At 38.6% G+C, this 10962-nt stretch overlaps 1 long non-coding RNA gene across 2 annotated transcripts; it reads left to right on the forward strand.

Moving 5' to 3' along the window:
* The first annotated feature begins 264 nt into the window (after nucleotides 1–264).
* LOC117819265 lies at nucleotides 265–10202 on the forward strand. 2 transcript variants are annotated; one of them, XR_004632501.1, is made up of 4 exons: nucleotides 265–592; nucleotides 2181–2237; nucleotides 2821–3048; nucleotides 10077–10202. It is a non-coding gene; the product is annotated as an uncharacterized LOC117819265 (long non-coding RNA). The 2 variants fall into 2 exon arrangements; XR_004632500.1 differs by lacking the exon at nucleotides 2181–2237.
* Nucleotides 10203–10962: the final 760 nt, after the last annotated feature.

A 10962-nucleotide genomic window follows, 5' to 3' on the forward strand; every position in this document is an offset into this window, starting at 1 on the left:
TAACTGGTTAGTGTACAGGGAAACTGTGGATGCCTGTGGCTCACCAATCAACTTGCTTGACCATTTAACTATCTGGTTTAAAGAGTTCCTTTCCTTTAGAGTGATTTGGCCAAACCACGAGACTAGGGAGAAGGACACAACAGATTCGATAAAAGCATGATAGAACATTATTTATCCATTGCGATCCCCACTTAAGATCAGAGGGTGGCAGTGTTGTATCTAAGAGCTGTTTGCCAAGAAACAACAGAAGAAAAGGAGCATGCAACGCGCCAACGTGCCCCACCTGTCCTTCACCTCAGTTTATCTGTTTTTATGAATGTCTGTATAATTCTCAGCCTAGTCTTAACCCGGTTTTAACGGAGGCGTTACAAAACAAAAACACTCAGCACTGTGTATGTACACTTTCTCATGGTCTTCGCCGGAAGTTGCTGTTTGAGGCGGTTATTTGAATTTTGCAAAAAGAGTAGTAAGAGCATATGGCAACTACTACTGAATGTTTATCCGCTCTCATGACTAAAAAAGGACGTGAGAACTCCTATCGTACTGCTACCCCGGGAGTCAGTTCAGAGAAACAGGGCTGGCTGTTAAAAAGGTAAACTACTATATTTGCGTCACTATTTTAAGCCGAGTCTGTTCATACTGCCACGAACCTTATTTATACAGTCTATGCCAGGGGTTCTTTTAATGGCTTGTGTACCCTCTTTCAAAAACAATTTCAGCCAAGTACCCCCTTGTATGGCCGAGTAAAAAATAGAGTGGAAAAATAACATGAATGAAAATATGCATATGGTTTTACAGTGTCATATTAACATTGAAATGAAATATGACACACATTCTATGCTTTTGTAGTGCAATATTTTTCAGCACTAATTAAAGATTGAGGCAGCTAAAACCTAAAGCCCAAGCAGGACACCGATTTATTTCTGTCAAACAAGAAGCATTTCAACCACCTGTCCATTTTTTTGAATGAATATGCTCAATTTGGAAATAGTGCCCTGTTTGATGTTGCATTGAAATACAAATTAAATGCTGTTGATGAAGTTGTTTAATCAGATTTTTTTTTTAATTTGTTGTGATGCAATTTTTTATTTATTTATTTATTTATTTTTTACATTTGTCACGTACCCCTTGCAGTACTTCCAGTACCCCTAGGGGTACCCCCATTTGAGAATCACTGGTCTATGCCAGGTGTTCTAAAAGTGTGGGTCGGAACCCCCTGGGGGGTCGCGAGTCACCAATGGGGGTTTGTGAGACGTCTTCCAGATTTTTTTTTTTTTTCAAAGTATTCTAAATTTGCTTATTTTACCCATTATTGTAAAAATATAGACAAAAATAATACTACTTACATTTTTATTTAACCTTTATTTAAAAAAAACCCATTGAGATCAGGATCTCTTTCACGAGGGTGACCTGGCCAAGAGGTCAGCAGCACATGTCACAAAACAGTCACACGAAAATGACAGCACAAATTAAAACGTACAATTTATAAATACATAGTGTTTTACAGTATGAATAAGAGGAGTGGAAGCTGTAACAAAACAACAAACAATAATTTAAGGTTTAAAACACAGGCACTGTTCAGTGCTCTCACACTGTCTGTCCCTCAGGATAGAACGGAAGGCTCCAAGAGTCATAAGTTCAGAGAGTTTCAATGTAGTCTGTAGAGCGTTCCATGCCATAGGGGCAGCAAAGCTGAAAGCTCTTTTTCCGAATTCAGTCCTTACTGAGTAGTGTTGGAACGCAGGGTATAGGAACTGATTTTTCTCTGCACTAAAGCGCACAAATATTGAGGCTTATAGATTAGGGTCAGCCAGTGTTTATACCTATGTGCACTCAGAGAAGGCAAATTTGATTTCACATACAAATCACAATGGTGGGTGAGACGACTACAGCCAGTGACAAATCTCAGTGCCGAATGGAAAACGGTGTCCAAAAACTGGAGACATTTGAAATCGAACCCTGCAAATAAGTACATTTCATTAGTTTTCTGCCTTTCTTTGTTGCCAGATGACTCCTAAAGTTAGTGTTAGGGTTAGCTAACAGTTCATTAACAAAAGGATCTGTAGCAGCAGTTTAATTCTCAGCAGCATAGGAAACACACTTAATTTTAAGTATGAAGCAACATTTAACCACTTCGAGGGGCAGTGTGGGTCACAAGTCTTTGGCACCTTTATTTTTAGGGTCGTGGGCTGAAAAGTTTGGGAACCCCTGGTCTATGCCACCAACACTGATACAGTGTAAGTACTTTTACGAACAGTATGGTTCTTGAATACAACTCTCTGAGCCAGGCAGATAGCTCTGCTACTTTTGCAAGCTATCATCGTGAAATAATAAACCACCTTCTGTTCTGCATACACATTTTTTTGTGCATTTTCCACCGTCCCCCATGTGTCAGCATGTTAATATCTGAACACATTTCTATACATATGGAACATCCATTATTGAATCTGTTTCTATAGAATATGAAAACAGAAAAATGTGCCCTTGGAAATATGTCAGTTTTTCTGTGGTTCCAGCATGTGTTCGCAATGCAGCTGAATATATTTAATGAGATGAATATATTTATTTTATGTTGTTTATTCATCTGTTTATGCACCAATGAATACAGTCATACATTCATTATTGCGCAGCCCAAATGCAGAGCATTCTGTCCATGTTTACAACATTTGGAGGAACAGACTTCTTGTATATTTTCAGTAAATATAACACGGAGTTGAAGTTTGATTATATTTTTGTGTTGTAGGTGTTTTCGTTTTAAATCCCCTGCAAATCTTATATTTATTCCTACATTTTGTTTTGCTACATTTTGTAATGTCACAGGGATATTCCCCATCAGCCTGTGCTTCTACGTTGCTCAGAAGCTCAGTGAACCCGGGTCTCTCGTCGGTGACATCTGCCATCAGCAGTGCATGACTGTGGAGAAATCTGTTGAGAGCTACAGGGCACTGTACTGAACGGTTCCCATTGATCTACATTTGCCTGACACTGTGACTGACAGAGCCAATCAGCCTATCGTGGCCCTGGAGACGGACAGACACTCATTTACAGGTGAGATGGGGTGGGATGAGTTTGATTGATTGGCAGGCTGTCACCAAGTCACTGGGGCATTTCAAAACCAGCCCAGCACACTAGGAGAGCAATATTATGTTGGTGTATGAGTGTCTGTGTGTGTGTGCGAGTGCGGGTGGTCATCCTTGTACAGATTACCCACCGCACCTTGAGTGTGGTGACAGGTAAAGGATCAGGCTGTCAGGTTGGCCCCGCCCACATCTTCAAAGACTGGCAGAATAAAATAATCTATCAGACAGAGAGTCAGCCGTAAAGAATCATATACACTCTATGCATGGACACAGATCCATGAATTTGCACATAGACACGCCCCCAAGATGTTTCTCTCATCTGCTTATGTATTTATACTGTCTCTCTGTCTGTCTCTCTCTCCATCCTGTGATTCAGATTGGGATTCAGCAGTGCCATTACTCAAACACAGCCTGTCAGTACAGATAACAGTTGTTTGTTGTTTAACACTATACAGAGCGCTGCATTGCAAGCCAAAGTCTAAAACAACAATTCTTTATTCCCACGATTTTTTCAATTCAGCATTTTCAAAACCAGTTTGAACTGGCTTTGAGTTTAAAAACGTGTCGTTTCGTTTCTGTCATACCATATCGCAAAAATCATAATTAATAGAGAGGAAATGTGTTTCATGCAAAATGCTTGCTCAGCATATTTAGATATCAATCACAGGAGAGAAGAAAGGGTTCTTAAATAGTTTAATTTTCTTCATGTATTAACCACCTGTTTCACAGCCTCACTCTATTCAGTTTACACATTTTCTTTGGTTTGGAAGCCTGGATCTTTGTTCTGGTGGGATGTCAGTGTGACATGGTTTTAAATTACCTTGTTATCCTGAGTGCAACTACTGCCCTCATGTGGCTGAGATATGTTTATCAAGCACAAACAACCACTGTGCATCCCTCTGAAGGGACAAGTGCTCAGACATAGAGAGTGTGCATCACAATTACCTGCTTATATATATATTGTGCTAAGTTTGTATGATAAAACACACTGTGGTTTAACATAGACTTGCTTGTGCTTTTCTTTCTTACTTCTTTACTATAAGTACTGCCTTGTAACCTCATTTTGGTACAGCACTTTTGACGGGATGACAGTTGTGGCAGCCAAAATTTGTATTTGAAGATACATTATGGATCCTTTGAGTTAGGAGTATGAGAGGGGTCAGTCATAGTGACAGACACTGGCAGGAATTTTCAACAGGGAGTGAGACATTTTCTTTTATAGTTGTATATTTGAAAGAGAACAAGTGAGAAATATTCCAATACCAGTCTGTGTCCACAGCTTGTTTCCACTGATTCAAGTTACAGAAAAGGTTTTCATGTAATTAAACAAATGTTGATTTTAGGGATGCATAATACAGATAATACAATACAGATAACTGATGATAAACTGCTCCTTATGGTCTGTACCAATAAGGTTGCCAGTATAATTGTAATACTTTTTGTAAGCTGTGTAGTTTATGCACACCTGAGGGTCAGAAAGGCTACGGCTTGATATGCAAAGAAACATATATCAGCACATACATATCAATATTCTATACTTAGGATAGTAAAAATATTTTACTTTAATTGACATTTCTTATTACTTTTTTTCCTGTAAACTAGAGCACTCATGCATGCAATATTCATGTCTCAGCCTTTATTCAGCCACTGGGCTGTCAAACTAAACATATCCACTGGACTAACATCAGAAGTCCACATGGTAAAACTGACATCAATGATGCTTTTGTTAATCAGACTGTGAATGTGTGTTGAGATGTGCCAATGTAGAAGAGGAGGATGATTGTGTCATTAATTGCTTTAGCTTTGGGTTGTCTCTGGTAAAGTTTCTGCAGTTCTCACCTTTTGTATGTGCAAATGCTAGCTGCGGCTACTGCTGCTTCATATTTCTTCAGTACATCTTCATTGCGATGATGACTTTTCAGCTGACTTTAAGGAGTTGTGTTAAACTCGATGACTTTTTTCCTCCTATAGGAAAACTTGCTGTGCATGTTTTGCAAATTGCAATCGTGTTATCTTCCTCTGTATCAGTGAAAACATTAACATAGGTGACACCGCTTTGACTCTCTTGTCAGCCAGTTACTGCTGCACTTGTTCTTCTTCTCTGTATGTAATGGGGCACAGACACTACTGATGAAAAGCCACCTACTGCGCCAGAAAGTTTAGGCCTATTAGTAAGTAAATAAAAGGTACTGTAATCTGTTTTTATTTTCAGATATTATCATATTAATAAAACTAGAATAACTATAATAAAATATTATCTGTTTGGCCTATGAACTGGACATATCCCATGCGTTCCATTCTTCCTAAACTGTGAAGAGAGAGTAGGGAATAACAAGCGGCAAAGGGCTGAGAGTTTCCCATTTGGAGGACTATAGCCTCTGAACATGTGGTAAACAATGTGACCGATGAGCTTAGCCAGCGGGCAGTTTTGCAAGGATATGAAATAACTGTCATTTAAGTTATGTTTGACACCCATCTAGAGGATTTTGGGTCCCAAATTACTGAATGACACTCCACTTGGCAATGAAAAATGTAACAAATACTTGCCTGGTGTGTGGCATCATCCTCGTAATAAATTCACTGACTTAATTTTCCACTGGTTTCACTGAATGTGTAATGTGGACTCTGTAACCCGTACAATGAGAGCACAGACCAGACACTATTGATGAAAAGTCTCTGTCTGCATAGCAGCATACTGCATGAATTGTTTGCAGTGTCTCTCTGGGTGGTCTGCTTCATCAACAAGGTTTCGTGGGAGAGGAAGCATGTGGTATCAGAGTTTCCTGTGTGTGGACCTGACAGCACGGCTTGGTGTGTGAGCGTATGTGTTATTGATGTGCTGTTGACGTGTTTCTATGAGGGCAGTCGTGCTCTGTTGGAGGCTGTTACTGGAACACACCTGTTGCTGCTGATACTGGCCAAAATAATAACGTCTTCTATTTCCAGAAAACAGCTGGATAGTGGTGTAAAAGACAGCGATTATAGTAAATCACATTTTTTATACACCTTTAAATCCCTCTTTCTCTCCACATGTCTCGTCTTTCATCTCCATCCTTGTTCTGCAATGTTTTATTTTTATAGTGAATGTTTTATTTTGAAGGAACGCCAAGCAGAAACCAGACGCCAACCTGGGACGTATAACTGAATAGTTGTGAAAAGTGTCGAACAAGCCAACATTTCTGATAATACTACACCACGCAGACCGTTAGCCAACATGTCTGCTGACACCTTCTGCACTGCACGTACGTATATTCTCACCCTCATGTTATTCCTCTTGTCCAGGCGTCTGCAGACTGCTCCTTGTGTGTTCAGATGATTTTGGAACTCAGGCTGTTTTAAAAAGTGCATGAGTCCCTGAACGAGCTTCCCAACTTTGGTTTGGCAAACTACACATCCCGCAAAATCCTTGTGGTAATAACCCCAGCACCAGGAGATGTACTTAAACATAATAAATGGACAGTTAAAAAGACAAGTAGACCGACATAGAGAGGAAAATATGTAAAGAGGCAGCTCAGCATCACTAAATTTCAAACTAGGCCTTTCAACACATGGAAGTTTGAAAACTGGCACAGATTTGTATTTGTTTTAAGAAGGCCATTCAATTTTAACTATCAGATGAAAAAAAAACAACAGTGTCAACTTTAATCCAGCAGATGGCGCCAAAACACAACTGAGGCTTAGGTGATGTGCAGATTTCAAGGTAGGGTTAATTTGAGCTAAACCCAACGTTGTTTTAACATTTAAGGATGTTTTATTTAAGAGTTTGAACAGAGAGAGAGTGTCATCAGTCTCTGTGTATTTTTATCTGATAATGTTAATTAGCAGGGACTTTGCATATTCTCTTTGCATACTGTATCATCTTTCAATTAGCACATATGAATCCAAGTACTCTACACACATCTTCAAAGCCATGCATGAGCCAACGCTAACTCCTCCTAATGCCCTTTTATTAAATATTTTACCTCCATCTGTGCTCCATTCCCAGAATGTAAAACAGTAGGTTTAGGCGGAAAAATCAATATTTGAAATAGATGACGTCTGGCTGTTTCTCTGTAGTTTCTTGGAGTTCGCAGTGCTTATCTTATCTTTCCAGAAAACATGTTACATCACTTTACTTTCCTGAGAAAAGCCTTCATGAAGAGGGGCTGTTGGCTACAGGAAAAGGCAGTTTTTAGCAGTGATGGCATCAATGATGGCAGTTTCAGATATTGGGTCAAAGTCTTTTGTTTCTTGTTTCAACTTTTGGACAGATTGATGTTGCATCTCAGACTTACAAGCCCAAAAACATTTGATTTTACTATAAACTATAAATGTATTCTTTTTCAAATATAGACATTCTGCTTCTATATATCTTAGCTTTGTTGAATGACTAAAGTGGAGCATGATGACATGATTTTGCAAAACTTTTTCATTCTTGTACTTTTCAGAAACTCTTGTAACTGTTCAGGGTGGCCGTTCTTTTTTTTTTTTTTAACGTTTTTATTAGACTCAGCAAACACAACACAAAACAACAATACAGCTATTAGACTCAGAGGCAGATCTCATGCACAAATATTTCATTAAAAAAGTGTTTGAAAATACCTAATCAATAGTTGGAAAGTAAAAATAAATACATACATAAAAGATAATAAAACATTTAAAATGAGTTAATACATACATACAAAAAATAAAAAATGTAAATCGAAATAATTGTATAAATAATAATTAGAATAATAATAGAAATACATACAGTACCCTTTTAAGAAAAATTAATAAATAAGATAAAATATTATTATAATGTATATCACAAATCAAACTCAAGACCTACCTTTTTAGTCTCGCCTTTAACTGAATGTTATTCTTATAATAGTTTTATTTATTTATTTATTTATCTATCATCTAGTTCAAATTTAAGTCCCTTTTTATTCTATTTTATTTTATTTTTTTAAGTATAGCATCTTATTTTCCCTTTATGGTTTAACATTTTAGTGTTTTATTATCTTAGTTATTTATTTTATTTATTTTTTAATTTTAAGTATAGCATCTTATTTTTCTTTTAATTGTTTAATATTTTAGTGTTTTTTTTATCTTAGAAATGTATTTTATTTGGGGGATTTTCATTTCTTGTGTTGGGTTTAAACATCTTATTTTAACTCCAGTGTTTCCTCATTAAAGGCCCTGTGAGGAGTTTTGAACTGGCTGAGAAACAGACTGAAAATGATACTGATGCCTCTTTATGACCTTCAATAGCAAACAAGACCATCAGCAACAACCCTGACACCTTCTCTGTTGTCATTTTTAATGCCTGAAACCGCCCTGAGGGGGTAGGTTTCAGAGCAGATGATGGACATCTCGCTTCAGAAACAGCCTTTATCCGACTATTTTCATGGAAAAATAGTCACATTGCCTGATAAAGTTGACTGTTAAAAATCAACAGGATGAGCTTTTTGTTGAAAACACTACTTATGCATATAAAGGACAAGAGATAAGAGGTATCACTTTGTCCACAAGGGGGCGCCAGAACTGATACAAAACAAAAGTTCCTCACAGCAGCTTTAAGATATCATAAGAGCGTTTCCTCAGTTCGTTCAGCAACTTATTTTTTATTTGTATTTATTTATTTTATTTTCATTGTTTTTATTATTATTGTTGCACATATTGTGTTCTTCACCTTAGGATTGTGGGTGGGTTTGGGGGTCGGGGCTGGGTTGGGATTAGGATGGGGGGGTCTTTTTGTTTTAATTTTTTCTCAGCACTTTTTGTTACAATATCATTGTATGAAAAGCGCTTTATAAACAAAGTCTGATTGATTGATTGAAATCAGTCCATCAACTAAAAAGAGATGAAGCGACAAGCCCCAGCCTCATCCGGATCTGTTTTTAAGTGTAAATTAGCAGTGATACTCCCCATATGGGAAGGTCCTTCATTTTATTCTTCCACTATCTGACTGTTGGGGGCTGTGGCCTTAACCAGGAGACTGTTCTGATTTTGCAACCAAAAGCAGGACCCTCAGCAGTGCTGCATGGCCACTGTACTCCTCATCCCCTTGTAATATTCCCAATAGGAAGCAGCAGGGTTCAAAGGAGGATGACCGTTCAATAGATACATGATAAAATTAGCCATGTTCAGGGTCATGCTGCATCAGCTTTACAGATATTGAAAACAGCTATTTTGCTGCATGTTTATGACACTCCAAGATACTTCCATATAAGCCAACATGTTGGAGCTTGTTGTTTGTGCACATAAGCTGTCATCCAATGCGGATAATTAATGCATTACATTATCGGCTGTGCATATATCAGCATCTTCATATCTGCTGACACTGATAATGAACTTTTGAAGCTTTTATCAGCTTATTAAGAAAATTCAGCTGATAACATTATGCAGCCATAATGGATAATGTTATGAAATCACTTTACGTTCAAATTCAATTGAAATAATTAATCAATACCCTATTTCAACCAGTGCTTTAGGTGGGCCATGGCGTCATTGTACCTTTTTTTTTTACTACCAGCCAGTAAGTACCCTTTGTTATCCTCTTCTTATTACAGTTCCTCTTGGTGTTTCATAATGGCACCTTAAATACATGACCCATGGCACCCTACATGACACATGCATCCTTTTGCGGTCGGGTAAGCTACTGGAACCAAAAACAAACAAAGCTGCTATATATAGGTTATATAGCCTGATGGAAAAGTATATTGGAGCATGGTGATGCAGAGGTTCTTTCTTTGTGTGACATACTGAAGTAGTATTTTAAGTAAATGTGAAAATCAGCATTACCTTCTGGTATCTTTTATTAACTGTAAAATTTTAGAGTGAAATACTAAAGCTGGACGGTGGTACAGTGGGCAGCATCGGTGCCTCACAACAAGAAGGTTCCTCGTTCCAATCCCTAGCCCTGTGGAGTTTGCATGTTCTCCCCGTGCATTGGTCGGTTCTTTTCGGCTTCCTTCAAAGGTCCAAAAACATGCTCTCCAGGTTAATTGATGTCTCTCCACATTTGCCTTGTGATAGGTTGGCAACCTGTCCAGGGTGTGGCCCACCTTTCAACCAATGTCAGCTGATAAGCTCCAGCCCCCTGAGACCCTGAACGGGATAAGTGGTCAAGATAATGGATGGATGGATACTAAAGATGTACTGACACTGGCTGCACGTTACAAACGCCAGCAAGTGAATAAAGTGAGTGCAGGCACTTTTTTTTTCCACTTAAAGGACTGTTACAACCAAATGTATAATGGTGCCAGCACCCTCCTCCAGTATAGTACTGTGATGATGATATTCCATGGATGAGAATGCAAAAACCACTCAAATCTAAGCTTTCCTCATATATTTCAGGGGATCTTACGAGAATTTGCACTATTAGATCCATTAAGATGTACAGCAGGTGGACAATTCCTTTGCTTTAGTAAATATATTATGGAAATGAAACCCTTGCATTTCCTCCTGACTGAAGAAGAGCTTATCAGCAAAGCGTCCGTTTCCTGATAAAACTCAAACTGCCTTCCAATAATGCACGGACGGGGAGGAGGGGGAAGCAGGAACGATCAGCCGATGCAGAGGAAGATGCTTTGCAGTGCTGCAATTGGCTGCTTCAAAGTCGGCAGCTGGCCACAAATCAACACTTAACGTTTAGGAGGCCGGAGGATTCTGGGAAAGCGTGTGACAACAGCAGGCAGCATAACAGCTTAGATTTGCTGTGGATATTACAAGAACTGCTTGCCGGGCGGAAGATGCATGATCATGCTTCCAGGAAGAGAGCTGAGCTGAACAACTTCTGACTGTGGTTGGATGTCATTAAGCCAATTTCCACTCATATTAATGATTGCATTATTATAGAATTGGCTCTTGAGGCAGGCTGGGGTTGCGTTTTAGGACTTCCAGGACAGCACCTTTGACTATA

Source organism: Notolabrus celidotus, chromosome 9 (assembly GCF_009762535.1).
Source record: "Notolabrus celidotus isolate fNotCel1 chromosome 9, fNotCel1.pri, whole genome shotgun sequence".
NCBI lineage: Eukaryota > Metazoa > Chordata > Actinopteri > Labriformes > Labridae > Notolabrus > Notolabrus celidotus.